Source organism: Panulirus ornatus, chromosome 28 (assembly GCF_036320965.1).
Source record: "Panulirus ornatus isolate Po-2019 chromosome 28, ASM3632096v1, whole genome shotgun sequence".
Lineage (NCBI taxonomy): Eukaryota > Metazoa > Arthropoda > Malacostraca > Decapoda > Palinuridae > Panulirus > Panulirus ornatus.
Window position 1 is genome coordinate 19,934,352 of NC_092251.1, and position 21,059 is coordinate 19,955,410.

General features: G+C 46.0%; 1 protein-coding gene across 3 annotated transcripts in view; it reads right to left on the reverse strand.

Annotated features, from left to right (window-relative positions):
- Positions 1–21,059, reverse strand: part of LOC139757881 (uncharacterized) — a 389,409-nt gene that overhangs the window by 182,170 nt on the left and 186,180 nt on the right. The window lies entirely within an intron of this gene.

Sequence of the window (21,059 nt, forward strand, 5' to 3'; positions counted from 1 at the left end):
GTTACTGCCTCTGGCACTCGCCAGGTTCTGGGCAGGTCATACTCAAACTGCCTCACTAACTTGACCCAAGTTAGACGTCACTAAGTTTGGTTAGGTTTCTGAGAGATTCACGAAGCAAGTGACTCAAGTCATTTCTTGAAGTAGGTTTGTAATCATCTGCTTGTCTTGCTAATTATACTTATCTTACTGCACTGCTTCAGTAATTTGCCAGTTTCCACGATGCAGTGCCAATCATTGTTGATGTCAATTAACCATGTGTGATTGCCTCTCTTCCAACACTCCCTCTGGTTAATTGTCTATGTATTTATCGTTACCGTATTCTCTTCATGATATATACGAATAATATACTATCTATCACAGATAATGAGAGCGTATATAAGAAGTATATAATTCTCATCTGATGTTATCTCTCTGTGCACACAGCCTGTGTGTCGCAGATAATGTGGTCTAGTGAGTTCGCTCACTATGTAGGCTTTGCACTCTTAAAAAACCTTCGTCTAAAATTACACAGCTGCGCCTAAGGAATATTAATTAGCTCCGCCGTTCATCAGTCTCAGGAATTTCTCTGTTTGAATAATACTAGGCAAAGGATTACTGCATCAATGACTTGATGGTTATACATCATCACTAACTCATGCGTGAGTGTCTTTCTTTTGCCTTCTATGTCATCGTAGTTTACTGTACACATGTAATGGTATACTTTCCCCTAGAGAAAAAAAAAGTAGATGTTCGTCTGGAAAGGAGAAACATGCCTTAAAACTTTTGCCTTTTCCCCAAAGTTGAAGAATGCTGAGTTTATCAGAGTTTAAGCTGACCTAACCTAACCTAAGCCAAGATGACCGAGGACTGAGGACAGATCATTCCACTCTCTCTCTCTCTCTCTCTCTCTCTCTCTCTCTCTCTCTCTCTCTCTCTCTCTCTCTCTCTCTCTCTCTCGACCAGGGAGGCACCCGTAACCGGTACCTGGAGTCGAGAGCGTTAGTGTCGGCTGCTGCCAGTAAGCGAGCAGTACTTAAGCGGCTGTCAGGTTTCACTCCTTTGAACCAGTTTGCTGTCTCTGCTCCCCTGTCCAACCCACACGTGGGCTGCTGGCTCTTAGTCTATGAATATACAGCTTCTCCACCTCACACATGGTACCTGATGACACGTAACTCAAATCACTCATTCTTTGGAACTCTATATTCTTCTGCGGTGAGCGCTACGCGCGTTAGGACACTATAACAAGATAAAGTATACCATCAGGGGACTGTGACAAGGTAAGGTATAGCAACAGGGGACTGTGGCAAGGGAAGGTATAGCAACAGGGGACTGTGGCAAGGTAAGGTATAGCAACAGGGGACTGTGGCAAGGTAAGGTATAGCAACAGGGGACTGTGGCAAGGTAAGGTATAGCAACAGGGGACTGTGGCAAGGTAAGGTACAGCAACAGCGGACTGTGGCAAGGTAAGGTATAGCAACAGGAGACTGTGGCAACGTAAGGTAAGCAACAGGGGACTGTGGCAAGGTAAGGTACAGCAACAGCGGACTGTGGCAAGATAAGGTATAGCAACAGGAGACTGTGGCAACGTAAGGTAAGCAACAGGGGACTGTGGTAAGGTAAGGTATAGCAACAGGGGACTGTGGCCAGTTAAGGTATAGCAACAGGGGACTGTGGCAAGGTAAGGTATAGCAACAGGGGACTGTGGCAAGGTAAGTTATAGCAACAGGGGACTGTGGCAAGGTAAATGTATAACAACATGGGGACCGTGGCAGGGTAATGTATAGCAACAGGGGACTGTGGTAAGGTAAGGTACAGCAACAGGGGACTGTGGCAAGGTAAGGTATAGCAACAGGGGACTGTGGCAAGGTAAGGTATAGCAACAGGGGACTGTGACAAGGTAAGGTATAGCAACAGACCATCATACGGTAAGGCGAAAACATTGGGTAATGGGATAAGGTAATTTCATTAGATTACCTGTGTGACAGTTGAGCAGTATGACAGGTGAGCAGCGGAGGTGGTGAGCAGTATGACAAGGTAAGCAAGGTAGCAGCAGGTGGGTAGTATGACAAGACGAGCAGTGGAACATGTAGGCCACTACGAGTGTGACAAGGTAAACAGGAGAGCAGGAGACAGTATGACATTTGAGAAGTATGACTAAGCAATACTAAAACGGGAAAGTAGTATGAGGGTTCAACGTTCCTCCAAGGTAAGCTATACAAGACAGTATGACTGATGGGCAGCATGAACTGTGGGCGCAGAGACAGATGGGTAGTATGACAGAGTGAGTATGAGTCAGGCAATATGACACGTTGTTAGTAGTGTGATGTAGGAGGCAAACAGGGCCACTGGGCAGTATGACAGACAATTACTCAGACAGGTGTGCAGTATGAATGTCGTCCAGTGTGACAGGATAACCAGAGCTTAACAGGTAGACAGTGTAACAATTGGGTCTTACGAGAGGCGAACAGTGTATTTAGTTGAATTAATGATACATGCGTGGCCTGATGAATTACCCAAGTGTCTGGGGTATGAAAAATTGGAAAGTGATGCAAGTACAGATTATGACAAATGGAAAATGTGACAAGTATACAGTATGACGAGTGAACAAGGTGATGAAAAAGTAGGTTGTAGATCTGGAAGGGGAGGATGGAATGGCCTAATGAGCCAACCAGTTAACAACCCGACAGGACAAACGAGAGGGCCCATTATGGCCACACGCCACAGCCTGGAGGTCCAGCACCGGCCAGAAGCTCCAGTAAATCCTGGCCAGCGAAGGGTTGGCCACCATGGCCATCCAGCACCGGCCAGAAGCTCTAGTGAATCTTGGCCAGCGAAGGGTTGGCCACCATGGCCATCCAGCACCGGCCAGAAGCTCTAGTGAACCCTGGCCAGCGAAGGGTTGGCCACCATGGCCATCCGAGGACACTACGTGTTCCTCCTGGTCAAGGGAAGTGTGTTCCTAGCGTCTCTTCAAGAGGGAGAGGAAAGAGGCGGATAAAGGAAGATAAGAGGGTGAGCAAGAGGAGGGAGAGAGGAAGGAAAATAATAAGGCGGTGGAGGAGAGAGAGTTCATACACTGTATACACTGGTGAGAAGCCATGCATGATGAGGTCATACACTGGTGAGAAGCCATGCATGATGAGGTCATACACTGGTGAGAAGCCATGCATGATGAGGTCATACACTGGTGAGAAGCCATGCATGATGAGGTCATACACTGGTGAGAAGCCATGCATGATGAGGTCATACACTGGTGAGAAGCCATGCATGATGAGGTCATACACTGGTGAGAAGCCATGCTTGTTGAGGTCATACACTGGTGAGAAGCCATGCTTGATGAGGTCATACATACACTGGTGAGAAGCCATGCATGATGAGGTCATACACTGGTGAGAAGCCATGCTTGTTGAGGTCATACACTGGGGAGAAGCCATGCTTGTTGAGGTCATACACTGGGGAGAAGCCATGCTTGTTGAGGTCATACACTGGGGAGAAGCCATGCTTGTTGAGGTCATACATACACTGGGGAGAAGCCATGCTTGATGAGGTCATACACTGGGGAGAAGCCATGCTTGATAAGGTCATACACTGGTGAGAGGCCATGCTTGATGAGGTCATACATACACTGGGGAGAAGCCATGCTTGTTGAGGTCATACACTGGGGAGAAGCCATGCTTGTTGAGGTCATACACTGGGGAGAAGCCATGCTTGTTGAGGTCATACATACACTGGGGAGAAGCCATGCTTGTTGAGGTCATACACTGGGGAGAAGCCATGCTTGTTGAGGTCATACATACACTGGGGAGAAGCCATGCTTGTTGAGGTCATACATACACTGGGGAGAAGCCATGCTTGATGAGGTCATACATACACTGGGGAGAAGCATGCTTGATGAGGTCACACACTGGGGAGAAGCCATGCTTGTTGAGGTCATACACTGGGGAGAAGCCATGCTTGATGAGGTCATACATACACTGGGGAGAAGCCATGCTTGTTGAGGTCATACACTGGGGAGAAGCCATGCTTGATGAGGTCATACATACACTGGGGAGAAGCCATGCTTGATGAGGTCATACACTGGGGAGAAGCCATGCTTGATGAGGTCATACACTGGGGAGAAGCCATGCTTGATGAGGTCATACACTGGGGAGAAGCCATGCTTGATGAGGTCATACATACACTGGGGAGAAGCCATGCTTGTTGAGGTCATACACTGGGGAGAAGCCATGCATGATGAGGTCATACACTGGGGAGAAGCCATGCTTGATGAGGTCATACACTGGGGAGAAGCCATGCTTGTTGAGGTCATACATACACTGGGGAGAAGCCATGCTTGATGAGGTCATACACTGGGGAGAAGCCATGCTTGATGAGGTCATACATACACTGGGGAGAAGCCATGCTTGATGAGGTCATACATACACTGGGGAGAAGCCATGCTTGGGAACATTCTCTCTGTCGGTGCCCTTCGCAGGTGACGCTCATGTTAGGATCCTTAACTGCTCTATTGTTCTAGTGTGCGAGTGGTATTAGGTGGAAATATACACGCGTGTAATATTGTGTAATTACCCACTTGTTCTGTACGAGGAGAGAGGCACAGTCTCTCAAGAGTTCTTTATTATCATACAATGTTTTCAGACTTTTGTATGCTGTGCACATTCACAAATTTCGTGAGTGAGATTTTTCCATTCTTACACGCCTCTTGTGCCTTAAAAGTACTTTTTTAAATGTTTTTTTTTAAAGTGTTTTGCTTGGCTTCATATTACTTCCTCTGGTTGTTATATCCTTGCTTCTTTCGAAGAACTGTTTACTGTCTCCGTCATCAAATTGGTTTAGAACTTAATGGTTGTGCTCACGTCACCCCTTACTTTTCTTGCTTCCACGGTAGACAGGCTTAAAGGCCTCTAAGCCTTTCCCTTAAACTCAGCTCTCTTAATTCTGATGTCATATTTGTTGCCAAGTCCTGGATATCCTTAATACGTTTCTTTTTTGGCTTTTAAGTGCAGTGACCAAGTTTGAGAAACGCATTACAGTTTTGTTCTAATGTGTGTGTGTGTGTGTGTGTGTGCGCGTATATTCTGTGTTGTAGCATCCAGATAACAATCAACACCTTACATATATATATATATTTTTTTTTTCTTTTGCTTTGTCGCTGTCTCCCGCGTTTGCGAGGTAGCGCAAGGAAACAGACGAAAGAAATGGCCCAACCCACCCCCATGCACATGTATATACATACGTCCACACACGCAAATATACATACCTACACAGCTTTCCATGGTTTACCCCAGACGCTTCACATGCCTTGATTCAATCCACTGATAGCACGTCAACCCCGGTATACCACATCGCTCCAATTCACTCTATTCCTTGCCCTCCTTTCACCCTCCTGCATGTTCAGGCCCCGATCACACAAAATCTTTTTCACTCCATCTTTCCACCTCCAATTTGGTCTCCCTCTTCTCCTCGTTCCCTCCACCTCCGACACATATATCCTCTTGGTCAATCTTTCCTCACTCATTCTCTCCATGTGCCCAAACCATTTCAAAACACCCTCTTCTGCTCTCTCAACCACGCTCTTTTTATTTCCACACATCTCTCTTACCCTTACGTTACTTACTCGATCAAACCACCTCACACCACACATTGTCCTCAAACATCTCATTTCCAGCACATCCATCCTCCTGCGCATAACTCTATCCATAGCCCACGCCTCGCAACCATACAACATTGTTGGAACCACTATTCCTTCAAACATACCCATTTTTGCTTTCCGAGATAATGTTCTCGACTTCCACACATTCTTCAAGGCTCCCAGAATTATATATATATATATATATATATATATATATATATATATATATATATATATATATATATATATATATATATATATATATATATTTCAGAAAAGAAGAGTGAATGTTGGGGTGAAGAGAGTGGTGAGAGTAAGTGAGCTTGAGAAGGAGACCTGTGTGAGGAAGTACCAGGAGAGACTGAGTACAGAATGGAAAAAGGTGAGAACAATGGAAGCAAGGGGAGTGGGGGAGGAATGGGATGTATTTAGGGAATCAGTGATGGATTGCGCAAAAGATGCTTGTGGCATGAGAAGAGTGGGAGGTGGGTTGATTAGAAAGGGTAGTGAGTGGTGGGATGAAGAAGTAAGAGTATTAGTGAAAGAGAAGAGAGAGGCATTTGGACGATTTTTGCAGGGAAAAAATGCAATTGAGTGGGAGATGTATAAAAGAAAGAGACAGGAGGTCAAGAGAAAGGTGCAAGAGGTGAAAAAAAGGGCAAATGAGAGTTGGGGTGAGAGAGTATCATTAAATTTTAGGGAGAATAAAAAGATGTTCTGGAAGGAGGTAAATAAAGTGCGTAAGACAAGGGAGCAAATGGGAACTTCAGTGAAGGGCGCAAATGGGGAGGTGATAACAAGTAGTGGTGATGTGAGAAGGAGATGGAGTGAGTATTTTGAAGGTTTGTTGAATGTGTTTGATGATAGAGTGGCAGATATAGGGTGTTTTGGTCGAGGTGGTGTGCAAAGTGAGAGGGTTAGGGAAAATGATTTGGTAAACAGAGAAGAGGTAGTGAAAGCTTTGCGGAAGATGAAAGCCGGCAAGGCAGCAGGTTTGGATGGTATTGCAGTGGAATTTATTAAAAAAGGGGGTGACTGTATTGTTGACTGGTTGAAGGTTATTTAATGTATGTATGACTCATGGTGAGGTGCCTGAGGATTGGCGGAATGCGTGCATAGTGCCATTGTACAAAGGCAAAGGGGATAAGAGTGAGTGCTCAAATTACAGAGGTATAAGTTTGTTGAGTATTCCTGGTAAATTATATGGGAGGGTATTGATTGAGAGGATGAAGGCATGTACAGAGCATCAGATTGGGGAAGAGCAGTGTGGTTTCAGAAGTGATAGAGGATGTGTGGATCAGGTGTTTGCTTTGAAGAATGTATGTGAGAAATACTTAGAAAAGCAAATGGATTTGTATGTAGCATTTATGGATCTGGAGAAGGCATATGATAGAGTTGATAGAGATGCTCTGTGGAAGGTATTAAGAATATATGGTGTGGGAGGAAAGTTGTTAGAAGCAGTGAAAAGTTTTTATCGAGGATGTAAGGCATGTGTACGTGTAGGAAGAGAGGAAAGTGATTGGTTCTCAGTGAATGTAGGTTTGCGGCAGGGGTGTGTGATGTCTCCATGGTTGTTTAATTTGTTTATGGATGGGGTTGTTAGGGAGGTAAATGCAAGAGTTTTGGAAAGAGGGGCAAGTATGAAGTCTGTTGGGGATGAGAGAGCTTGGGAAGTGAGTCAGTTGTTGTTTGCTGATGATACAGCGCTGGTGGCTGATTCATGTGAGAAACTGCAGAAGCTGGTGACTGAGTTTGGTAAAGTGTGTGGAAGAAGAAAGTTAAGAGTAAATGTGAATAAGAGCAAGGTTATTAGGTACAGTAGGGTTGAGGGTCAAGTCAATTGGGAGGTGAGTTTGAATGGAGAAAAACTGGAGGAAGTGAAGTGTTTTAGATATCTGGGAGTGGATCTGGCAGCGGATGGAACCATGGAAGCGGAAGTGGATCATAGGGTGGGGAAGGGGGCGAAAATTCTGGGGGCCTTGAAGAATGTGTGGAAGTCGAGAACATTATCTCGGAAAGCAAAAATGGGTATGTTTGAAGGAATAGTGGTTCCAACAATGTTGTATGGTTGCGAGGCGTGGGCTATGGATAGAGTTGTGCGCAGGAGGATGGATGTGCTGGAAATGAGATGTTTGAGGACAATGTGTGGTGTGAGGTGGTTTGATCGAGTGAGTAACGTAAGGGTAAGAGAGATGTGTGGAAATAAAAAGAGCGTGGTTGAGAGAGCAGAAGAGGGTGTTTTGAAGTGGTTTGGGAACATGGAGAGGATGAGTGAGGAAAGATTGACCAAGAGGATATATGTGTCGGAGGTGGAGGGAGCAAGGAGAAGAGGGAGACCAAATTGGAGGTGGAAAGATGGAGTGAAAAAGATTTTGTGTGATCGGGGCCTGAACATGCAGGAGGGTGAAAGGAGGGCAAGGAATAGAGTGAATTGGAGCGATGTGGTATACCGGGGTTGACGTGCTATCAGTGGATTGAATCAAGGCATGTGAAGCGTCTGGGGTAAACCATGGAAAGCTGTGTAGGTATGTATATTTGCGTGTGTGGACGTATGTATATACATGTGTATGGGGGTGGGTTGGGCCATTTCTTTCGTCGGTTTCCTTGCGCTACCTCGCAAACGCGGGAGACAGCGACAAAGTATAAAAAAAAAAAAAAAAATATATATATATATATATATATATATATATATATATATATATATATATATATATATATATATATATATATATTTGTATTAACTTTCTAAAATGGGAAACAGAAGAAGGAGTCACGCGGGGAGTGCTCATCCTCCTCGAAGGCTCAGAGTGGGGTGCCTAAATGTGTGTGGATGTAACCAAGATGTGAAAAAAGGAGAGATAGGTAGTATGTTTGAGGAAAGGAACCTGGATGTTTTGGCTCTGAGTGAAACGAAGCTCAAGGGTAAAGGGGAAGAGTGGTTTGGAAATGTCTGGGGAGTGAAGTCAGGGGTTAGTGAGAGGACAAGAGCAAGGGAAGGAGTAGCAATACTCCTGAAACAGGAGTTGTGGGAGTATGTGATAGAATGTAAGAAAGTAAATTCTCGATTAATATGGGTAAAATTGAAAGTTGATGGAGAGAGGTGGGTGATTATTGGTGCATATGCACCTGGGCATGAGAAGAAAGATCATGAGAGGCAAGTGTTTTGGGAGCAGCTAAATGAGTGTGTTAGCGGTTTTGATGCACGAGACCGGGTTATAGTGATGGGTGATTTGAATGCAAAGGTGAGTAATGTGGCAGTTGAGGAAATAATTGGTATGCATGGGGTGTTCAGTGTTGTAAATGGAAATGGTGAAGAGCTTGTAGATTTATGTGCTGAAAAAGGACTGATGATTGGGAATACCTGGTTTAAAAAGCGAGGTATACATAAGTATACTTATGTAAGTAGGAGAGATGGCCAGAGAGCGTTATTGGATTACGTGTTAATTGACAGGCGTGCGAAAGAGAGACTTTTGGATGTCAATGTGCTGAGAGGTGCAACTGGAGGGATGTCTGATCATTATCTTGTGGAGGCTAAGGTGAAGATTAGTATGGGTTTTCAGAAAAGAAGAGTGAATGTTGGGGTGAAGAAGGTGGTGAGAGTAAGTGAGCTTGGGAAGGAGACCTGTGTGAAGAAGTATCAGGAGAGACTGTGTACAGAATGGAAAAAGGTGAGAACAATGGAAGTAAGGGGAGTGGGGGAGGAATGGGATGTATATAGGGAATCAGTGATGGATTGCGCAAAAGATGCTTGTGGCATGAGAAGAGTGGGAGGTGGGCTGTTTAGAAAGGGTAGTGAGTGGTGGGATGAAGAAGTAAGAGTATTAGTGAAAGAGAAGAGAGAGGCATTTGGACGATTTTTGCAGGGAAAAAATGCAACTGAGTGGGAGAAGTATAAAAGAAAGAGACAGGAGGTCAAGAGAAAGGTGCAAGAGGTGAAAAAAAGGGCAAATGAGAGTTGGGGTGAGAGACTATCAGTAAATTTTAGGGAGAATAAAAAGATGTTCTGGAAGGAGGTAAATAAAGTGCGTAAGACAAGGGAGCAAATGGGAACTTCAGTGAAGGGCGCAAATGGGGAGGTGATAACAAGTAGTGGTGATGTGAGAAGGAGATGGAATGAGTATTTTGAAGGTTTGTTGAATGTGTCTGATGACAGAGTGGCAGATATAGGGTGTTTGGGTCGAGGTGGTGTGCAAAGTGAGAGGGTTAGGGAAAATGATTTGGTAAACAGAGAAGAGGTAGTAAAAGCTTTGCGGAAGATGAAAGCCGGCAAGGCAGCAGGTTTGGATGGTATTGCAGTGGAATTTATTAAAAAAAGGGGGTGACTGTATTGTTGACTGGTTGGTAAGGTTATTTAATGTATGTATGACTCATGGTGAGGTGCCTGAGGATTGGCGGAATGCGTGCATAGTGCCATTGTACAAAGGCAAAGGGGATAAGAGTGAGTGCTCAAATTACAGAGGTATAAGTTTGTTGAGTATTCCTGGTAAATTATATGGGAGAGTATTGATTGAGAGGGTGAAGGCATGTACAGAGCATCAGATTGGGGAAGAGCAGTGTGGTTTCAGAAGTGGTAGAGGATGTGTGGATCAGGTGTTTGCTTTGAAGAATGTATGTGAGAAATACTTAGAAAAGCAAATGGATTTGTATGTAGCATTTATGGATCTGGAGAAGGCATATGATAGAGTTGATAGAGATGCTCTGTGGAAGGTATTAAGAATATATGGTGTGGGAGGCAAGTTGTTAGAAGCAGTGAAATGTTTTTATCGAGGATGCAAGGCATGTGTACGTGTAGGAAGAGAGGAAAGTGATTGGTTCTCAGTGAATGTAGGTTTGCGGCAGGGGTGTGTGATGTCTCCATGGTTGTTTAATTTGTTTATGGATGGGGTTGTTAGGGAGGTAAATGCAAGAGTCTTGGAAAGAGGGGCAAGTATGAAGTCTGTTGGGGATGAGAGAGCTTGGGAAGTGAGTCAGTTGTTGTTTGCTGATGATACAGCGCTGGTGGCGGATTCATGTGAGAAACTGCAGAAGCTGGTGACGGAGTTTGGTAAAGTGTGTGGAAGAAGAAAGTTAAGAGTAAATGTGAATAAGAGCAAGGTTATTAGGTACAGTAGGGTTGAGGGTCAAGTCAATTGGGAGGTGAGTTTGAATGGAGAAAAACTGGAGGAAGTGAAGTGTTTTAGATATCTGAGAGTGGATCTGTCAGCGGATGGAACCATGGAAGCGGAAGTGGATCATAGGGTGGGGGAGGGGGCGAAAATTTGGGGAGCCTTGAAAATGTGTGGAAGTCGAGAACATTATCTCGGAAAGCAAAAATGGGTATGTTTGAAGGAATAGTAGGTTCCAACAATGTTGTATGGTTGCGAGGCGTGGGATATGGATAGAGTTGTGCGCAGGAGGATGGATGTGCTGGAAATGAGATGTTTGAGGACAATGTGTGGTGTGAGGTGGTTTGATCGAGTAGAGTAACGTAAGGGTAAGAGAGATGTGTGGAAATAAAAAGAGCGTGGTTGAGAGAGCAGAAGAGGGTGTTTTGAAATGGTTTGGGCACATGGAGAGAATGAGTGAGGAAAGATTGACCAAGAGGATATATGTGTCGGAGGTGGAGGGAACAAGGAGAAGAGGGAGACCAAATTGGAGGTGGAAAGATGGAGTGAAAAAGATTTTGTGTGATCGGGGCCTGAACATGCAGGAGGGTGAAAGGAGGGCAAGGAATAGAGTGAATTGGAGCGATGTGGTATACCGGGGTTGACGTGCTGTCAGTGGATTGAATCAAGGCATGTGAAGCGTCTGGGGTAAACCATGGAAAGCTGTGTAGGTATGTATATTTGCGTGTGTGGACGTATGTATATACATGTGTATGGGGGGGGGGTTGGGCCATTTCTTTCGTCTGTTTCCTTGCGCTACCTCGCAAACGCGGGAGACAGCGACAAAGTATAAAAAAAAAAAAAAAAAATATATATATATTATATATATATATATATATATATATATATATATATATATATATATATATATATATATAATATATATAATATAATTCTATATTATACTTTCTAAAATGGGAAAAGAAGAAGGAGTCACGCGGAGGAGTGCAATCTCCTCGATAGGCTCAGAGTGGGGTGCCTAAATGTGTGTGGATGTAACAAGAGTGAAAAAAGGAGGATAGGTAGTATGTTTGAGGAAAGGAACCTGGATGTTTGGCTCTGAGTGAAACGAAGCTCAAGGTAAGGGAGAGTGGTTGGAAATGTTGGGAGTAAAGTCAGGGGTTAGTGAGAGGACAAGAGCAAGGGAAGGAGTAGCAATACTCCTGAAACAGGAGTTGTGGGAGTATGTGATAGAATGTAAGAAAGTAAATTCTCGATTAATATGGGTAAAATTGAAAGTTGATGGAGAGAGGTGGGTGATTATTGGTGCATATGCACCTGGGCATGAGAAGAAAGATCATGAGAGGCAAGTGTTTTGGGAGCAGCTAAATGAGTGTGTTAGCGGTTTTGATGCACGAGACCGGGTTATAGTGATGGGTGATTTGAATGCAAAGGTGAGTAATGTGGCAGTTGAGGAAATAATTGGTATGCAGGGGTGTTCAGTGTTGTAAATGGAAATGGTGAAGAGCTTGTAGATTTATGTGCTGAAAAAGGACTGATGATTGGGAATACCTGGTTTAAAAAGCGAGATATACATAAGTATATCTTATGTAAGTAGGAGAGATGGCCAGAGAGCGTTATTGGATTACGTGTTAATTGACAGGCGTGCGAAAGAGAGACTTTTGGATGTCAATGTGCTGAGAGGTGCAACTGGAGGGATGTCTGATCATTATCTTGTGGAGGCTAAGGTGAAGTTAGTATGGGTTTTCAGAAAAGAAGAGTGAATGTTGGGTGAAGAAGGGTGGTGAGAGTAAGTGAGCTTGGGAAGGAGACCTGTGTGAGAAGTATCAGGAGAGACTGTGTACAGAATGGAAAAAGGTGAGAACAATGGAAGTAAGGGGAGTGGGGGAGGAATGGGATGTATTTAGGGAATCAGTGATGGATTGCGCAAAAGATGCTTGTGGCATGAGAAGAGTGGGAGGTGGGCTGTTTAGAAAGGGTAGTGAGTGGTGGGATGAAGAAGTAAGAGTATTAGTGAAAGAGAAGAGAGAGGCATTTGGACGATTTTTGCAGGGAAAAAATGCAACTGAGTGGGAGAAGTATAAAAGAAAGAGACAGGAGGTCAAGAGAAAGGTGCAAGAGGTGAAAAAAAGGGCAAATGAGAGTTGGGGTGAGAGACTATCAGTAAATTTTAGGGAGAATAAAAAGATGTTCTGGAAGGAGGTAAATAAAGTGCGTAAGACAAGGGAGCAAATGGGAACTTCAGTGAAGGGCGCAAATGGGGAGGTGATAACAAGTAGTGGTGATGTGAGAAGGAGATGGAATGAGTATTTTGAAGGTTTGTTGAATGTGTCTGATGACAGAGTGGCAGATATAGGGTGTTTGGGTCGAGGTGGTGTGCAAAGTGAGAGGGTTAGGAAAATGATTTGGTAAACAGAGAAAAGGTAGTAAAAGCGTTGCTGAAGATAAAAGCCGGCAAGACAGCAGGTTTGGATGGTATTGCAGTGGAATTTATTAAAAAAAGGGGGGTGACTGTATTGTTGACTGGTTGGTAAGGTTATTTAATGTATGTATGACTCATGGTGAGGTGCCTGAGGATTGGCGGAATGCGTGCATAGTGCCATTGTACAAAGGCAAAGGGGATAAGAGTGAGTGCTCAAATTACAGAGGTATAAGTTTGTTGAGTATTCCTGGTAAATTATATGGGAGAGTATTGATTGAGAGGGTGAAGGCATGTACAGAGCATCAGATTGGGGAAGAGCAGTGTGGTTTCAGAAGTGGTAGAGGATGTGTGGATCAGGTGTTTGCTTTGAAGAATGTATGTGAGAAATACTTAGAAAAGCAAATGGATTTGTATGTAGCATTTATGGATCTGGAGAAGGCATATGATAGAGTTGATAGAGATGCTCTGTGGAAGGTATTAAGAATATATGGTGTGGGAGGCAAGTTGTTAGAAGCAGTGAAATGTTTTTATCGAGGATGCAAGGCATGTGTACGTGTAGGAAGAGAGGAAAGTGATTGGTTCTCAGTGAATGTAGGTTTGCGGCAGGGGTGTGTGATGTCTCCATGGTTGTTTAATTTGTTTATGGATGGGGTTGTTAGGGAGGTAAATGCAAGAGTCTTGGAAAGAGGGGCAAGTATGAAGTCTGTTGGGGATGAGAGAGCTTGGGAAGTGAGTCAGTTGTTGTTTGCTGATGATACAGCGCTGGTGGCGGATTCATGTGAGAAACTGCAGAAGCTGGTGACGGAGTTTGGTAAAGTGTGTGGAAGAAGAAAGTTAAGAGTAAATGTGAATAAGAGCAAGGTTATTAGGTACAGTAGGGTTGAGGGTCAAGTCAATTGGGAGGTGAGTTTGAATGGAGAAAAACTGGAGGAAGTGAAGTGTTTTAGATATCTGAGAGTGGATCTGTCAGCGGATGGAACCATGGAAGCGGAAGTGGATCATAGGGTGGGGGAGGGGGCGAAAATTTTGGGAGCCTTGAAAAATGTGTGGAAGTCGAGAACATTATCCCGGAAAGCAAAAATGGGTATGTTTGAAGGAATAGTAGTTCCAACAATGTTGTATGGTTGCGAGGCGTGGGATATGGATAGAGTTGTGCGCAGGAGGATGGATGTGCTGGAAATGAGATGTTTGAGGACAATGTGTGGTGTGAGGTGGTTTGATCGAGTAAGTAACGTAAGGGTAAGAGAGATGTGTGGAAATAAAAAGAGCTTGGTTGAGAGAGCAGAAGAGGGTGTTTTGAAATGGTTTGGGCACATGGAGAGAATGAGTGAGGAAAGATTGACCAAGAGGATATATGTGTCGGAGGTGGAGGGAACGAGGAGAAGAGGGAGACCAAATTGGAGGTGGAAAGATGGAGTGAAAAGGATTTTGTGTGATCGGGGCCTGAACATGCAGGAGGGTGAAAGGAGGGCAAGGAATAGATTGAATTGGAGCGATGTGGTATACAGGGGTTGACGTGCTGTCAGTGGATTGAATCAAGGCATGTGAAGCGTCCGGGGTAAACCATGGAAAGCTGTGTAGGTATGTATATTTGCGTGTGTGGACGTGTGTATGTACATGTGTATGGGGGGGGTTGGGCCATTTCTTTCGTCTGTTTCCTTGCGCTACCTCGCAAACGCGGGAGACAGCGACAAAGTATAAAAAAAAAAAAAAAAAAATTATATATATATATATATATATATATATATATATATATATATATATATATATATATATATATATATATATATATATATATATATATATATATCCTAGCCTAAGCCAGGTACCCATTTTATCGATCAAGCCCTAGAGGAAGATGGTGAACAGCTGGGCTGACTGTGGACCGACTACCGCAACCAGGATTCGAACCTATGCCATGCTCGACCCTGGGCGGCCCGTGAATGCGTCACGGTCAGGTACGCTAACCCCTTAAATCTCTTATCACTTTAATATCCTTGTTTGTGATCTCCACTACCACGAGCAGCCTCGATAGGATCCACTGGTCTGTTCCTGCCTGGATACCTCTGTGCCTCGGCAAGTTTACTGCCTCGCTGGGATCATCTGTTCCCATCACGCAGGGCCACGCCTTCCCCGCACGCCCTACCCCAGGAGCCAACTTGCCGACACCAAGATAGAGATGTTTCACAACACCTGTGTTCAGGAGCGAGGCCGTGTCCCCGGGGAATTGACTACCGGCGCTAACTGTAAGAAGGCGGGAATGCCAGAGTGGTAGCGGGGGGCGTACCGCTTAATATAATAGCTATCAAGCAAGATAAAAATGCGACAATGCTTGTGAGGATGGAGGAAATGGCGTCAGCACCCAGCTGAGTGGAATGTGGGAGGACTTGTGGTAGTGAGGAGCGATCGGACCCAGTGTGATGTTCTAGCGATCCGTCCGTCGCTCTTGACACAGGCAAGCGACCATCCTCTGACGCACATTCTGCGTTAGAAGCCTTTGAAAAAAAAAAGTTGCCAGAGTTAGGTAAGTGCAACGTTCCTTTGGTAAGCAAACAGGAGACAAGTGCCATGTACCCTGCAGTAGATGCTCAAGGGGACCCCGGTAACGGGGAAGTTTCAAGCTCCCAGAAGTCAGGATTCAAGAGGTTTCAGCACTCGCTCGGTAAGTACCGTCCTCCTCCCCTCTTCCCTTCCCCCCCTAAGGACGTACTTCACAGGAGATGAATCTCGGGTTTCCGCCGAGCGACGGACCCAAGAAGGAACGAATAGAGACCCTTCACACACCCCTTGCTATCCACGAGGAAGGGGATCTGGTCACCACGGTGCCTGTGATGCTGAAGAGAACAACATACTCTCAAGAGTTCCCTCAGTTCTCTGGCTGCGTCTTGATCACTGACACCTGTGAGTGACGTCACCCCACAGGGACACCCCTGGCCCCGTGTCTGCTTGGTGGTGGCAGCGGCGGGGGTCGTGTGTGTGCCGTAGCGCCAAGCGTGACCCACTTGCGGTACACGTTACGTTAAGATGCCACAGCGTTCACGCGTATGAGGTTTCCGAGGCCGCCACCCACCCGACGGGTTAGACAGGTTGTCGGAGCCGCCCATGTCACGACGTGCTGCCTCTTCATCCCCGCCACCCTCTACCACCACCGTCCTCGCTAAACGTCCACCCTCCATCGACACCACTGCCACCCCTCCGCCAGTACTCTCGTTGCACCGTCATGACCTCACGCCACTATAACCAGGTCTTCCGATACATCTTCACTATTGCTGTCCGATACATCTTCACAATTGCTGTCTGATACATCTTCACTATTGCTGTCCACAGGTTTTTCCCAGTAAAACCCCCCCATTACCAGGGCACCCAGGTACTGATCCACTGTGTACTACACCACTTTTGCCACTAATACTACCACCACTTCCTCACAAACACTACTCTGCTTGTGTTGCCCCACAATCAACCCCATTGCTCATGCTATACTAAGGTTGCAACACCAGTGCCTCTTGTGCTATCGATGCAACATCAACACTACCATTTCCACTACCACCAGCTCCTCTGCTCCCGTTGCGCCGCTGCTAACGCCTTAAAACGCTCTAGTTGGATAGCATTTAGGTGACATTAATTAGCATTGAACGCCATAGAAAACCAAAGAAAAACTATAACGAATTAAAAGAAGAAAATCAAAACTAATTCCATCATAAAGAAATTTACCTAATGAAGAAAAACCCAAAGATCAAAAACTACTGTTCGAATAGAAGCTGACTCAAATGGGCTTTAATAGAAGTTTTCAAAACTACGGCATATTTTTTTTTTACGTCAGATAGAAATACAACGACCAGATATAGCAGTACGAGGTTAAGGGAATGTAAGTATAGTATTTACGTGGGATAAAGTTTGATCAGAAGTAGAGTGATGGAATATCGCACTGAAGATACCATAAGGTGATACCAAGGCATTAGCTATCAATTGTTTTTCGTCATGTTTATTCCTTCCCAGGAGGTACGTACTTCCGCCTGCGTCAGATGGCTAAGGATGGAGACACAGTCAGCTAGCACTGTGTCGTTTGTCACGTACCCTCAACCTGACTTCAGGTCATTTCTTTTTCTTCTATTCTTTTTTTCTCCATCACTTACACGTGGGTTGCTGACACCTATCCCACAAAATCTCACCCTCTCCATCTCTTACGCCATATATCACACATTTTACAACGTCTTATAACGCATAACACCCTCACATTTCACTCTCCGCTCCACTTTTCCCTTCACTCAAAAATGTCATAGATTCTCAGGTGCTAAATCGGTATGGCATCACCTGTCAAGGAGTGCTGAATGGTTCCCAGGACATATCAGTCGACTGGGACCCATTCTACTCTTCCAAACACAACACCAAAATAACCTGGTTCTTTTTCTCCTCACTTCTGCAACATTCACCGTCTCATGGCTATCCTTCCCTCCGTCTCACGCCATCTCTTCACTACCTCCTCATATATTCTCTCTGAAATCCAGATATCCAAAGCTGCCTTCCTCCATACTTTCCCACGTATTCCCTGCGTGTCGTAGAAGGCGACTAAAAGGGGAGGGAGCGGATTTCCAACATCACGCGGGTACCATGTCTCGCCCCACGCCTCTACACCTTCATCGTCCACCTGGAGAACCACTTGCGCGTCAGAGCCATTAACTAATCCGCTAATTCACACACAGTGGAAGAGCCACTTACACGCTCATTCCAGTAACCTTACCCATGCATCTGTATCGCCATTATCCACATGAGGACACATACAAAACATAATTCCACTGGTCTGCCCACACACATCACCATCACTCCATTAGGAGAAATACTTACACTTTAGTACCACAGGTCAGTCCATACACTTACACTATCATCATTCCACTAGGAGGAACACATACACTTTAGTACGACTGGTCAGTCCACGCACTTTATTCACATTAGTTCCAGTTGTCAGTCAACACTACCAATGTCCACCGAGCCGGCCGCTCCACAACACCTGTAATAACTCATTACAACACATGACCAGTACAGCACACACACACCTGTGGCGCGTACGAGTCAACACAAGCCCAGGTGGCGAGCCAGTCGCGCCCTCCCTCTCCCTGCAGCCAACCCGACAGTGTTATCTTGGAGGAAGAATATCTGTTTGTAGGACTTGGAGGAAGGGAGGGATATGGCTGGGTTCATAGGATCAGAAGGTAGTGAAGTAGATGGTGGGGTTTGTAGGAATATGGAGAATAGATGTAGATGGTTAGTGGTGTAGAACATGGGGAGAAGGGACAGTTGATGGTTGAGAGTAGGAAGTGGTTGATGTAGATGCTGAAGGGATACAGGTGGCGAGGGGAAGGAGATATATCGAGGTGGAGTGGGTAGTGGGAAGGAGGTGATAGAAGGTGGCTGAGGGAAGCAAGTGATGAAGAGAAATAGGTGAATGCTAAAGAAAAGAGATGGTCTACAGTAAAAACTGGACCAGGGGAGCAGACGGCAGTAGAACTGATGTGGAGCAGAGAAGAATGGTTGTAGATTCTATTCATTTAACTGTCTATCATAATTGACTTTATTCTCAGTTATCTGAGGTGGATCAGGTACTATGTACAGCCCCTGAGTTCACCCAGACATACACACACACACACACACACACACACACACCACACACACACACACAGCCCACGTCCAGTGTGTTGAAGGAGAACATGAACATCCAAGGTAATGTGAGTGTCTCTTACTCCTCCAGGAAGACGTAGACACCACAGGTCATATCAAGGTGACATCCGCAGCCAACGCCTGCCCTCTGACCTGACCCAGCAAGGTGCCCAGCCACCAGCCACCCTCTGCCCTATCTAAGGCAATTACCCGACTGTTTGAGCCCCAACAATCACCTCTATAACGTGCTGGCGAAAGCCCAGTTTCCTTCCCTTCGCCACCTCACCAGTGACCCCTCCCACGACGTGACCCCCCACTGACCTGGGCAGCCGGAACGTTTCTGAAGGGCACGGAGAGGTAACAGAGCGGGAGTTACATCGTGGTAAGGGAGGAACTTCTGCAGGCTAGGGGGAGCTTCTGCAGGCTAGGGTTAGTTTCTGCAGGCCAGGGAGAGCGTTTGTGGGTAGGGAAGTGGATGCGGTTAGAAGCTCTCTGTTTATAAGATAGGGGAAGGTACACCACCTCCCTCTGACTGCCTCTCTCCAGGTCTTCGAGACAACAGCATCAAAGTCTAATAACTGACAGTCTAATCAGTTTACGCCCTGGACTGAAAAAGACTTCAGGAAAACAGAATATCAAAATGAGACTAAATGGAACAGAAATTAAAAAGATAATTGGCCCTCGCGTCCTACCCTGGTGTACGTCGGACTAAGGAATTAAGAAATAAGAAGCAGCGATTAAAGCGAGGTTACTTGACTGCGCGGGAGAAGCTGAGAAAGGCGGGGAAGTGGCACCAGGAGGTGTCCATGACCTGGCATGTGCCCTGGTGGTACCACGCCACCTGCCCTGGTTGTGCCAAGTGTCATGGTGAGGCTTTATGACTGACTGTGACTGTCAGCGACGCGTCATGCGGCAATAGGAAGGTGAGCCACGTATTATTCTGGGGTTACAAGTATGATATACTGATGCAATATAACGTATGATACGATATGAAGTATGATGCATACCCTACTGTGTATATCACATGACCTAGCGAGGGCGTAGTATGTGCCCTGGTGGTGCATATCACATGACCTGTCGAGGGCATGGTACGTGTCCTGGTGAGGTATATCAAATGCACCGAGAGCGTCACGCCAGGTCACGTTAGTGACGTTACAAACCATGGTGAGGATGTACTACGTGTGACGCTGTCACATCAACTCCAACTGTGACGGTGACTTACGTACCAAGGTTAGGTCAGGTCACATGCTCTGATGTAGTCACTCACAGGGGGCCTCCTGGGGTCACTTCACGTACCCCTGGAGAAGGTCAGGTCAAGTCAGGTCAGGTGACGTGGAGGGAATCACGCGACTGTGTCCAGCTGAGGGTCGAGGACCTCCCCGTCAGATCTCCGTGACCGCTGGTAACTGGGAGATCCTGGCGTATCCTACGACCTGCCTGACGAAGGGGTGCTGAGGATTATACCGTGTACGCCCTGGAGACTCGCCCCGTCTGCTCTGCCTGGGTGGTGATGGCCGCGGATCGCTGAGCACCGGCGTCTTACACCCGCCCCAGGTACATGCCTCAGCCAACCATCTTTCCCGTCCCTCATAATCACAGAGCGGCGTCCGGCCCGCCTTCATCACCCATTGTATGCACCTCATGAGGAAGGATCTCCACCCTCCCTCACCTCACCTCACCTCACTCATGGTTAGTCTTCCCCAGACGTCACGCCCAAGATTACGACACACCACCACTCGTCGCCACACACCATACGTCACACTGTGTCACAATACATCATCACTCGTCATCACACACCATACGTCACCCCACTGTGTCACAATACGTCATCACTCGTCACCACACACCATACGTCACACTGTGTCACAATACGTCATCACTCGTCATCACACACCATACGTCACCCCACGTCACAACACGTCATCACTCGTCAGCAGACACCATACGTCACCCCACGTCACAACACGTCATCACTCGTCATCACACACCATACGTCACCCCACGTCGCAACACGTCATCACTCGTCACCACACACCATATGTCACACCGTGTCACAACACATCATCACCCGTCACCACACGGTTCCACAACACACCATACGTCACACCGTGTCACAACGTCACAACACGTCACCACACGGTTTCACCACACACCTTACGTCACACCGTGTCACAACACGTCATCACCCGTCACCACATGGTTCCACAACACACCATACGTCACACCGTGTCACAACACGTCATCACCCGTCACCACACGGTTCCACAAC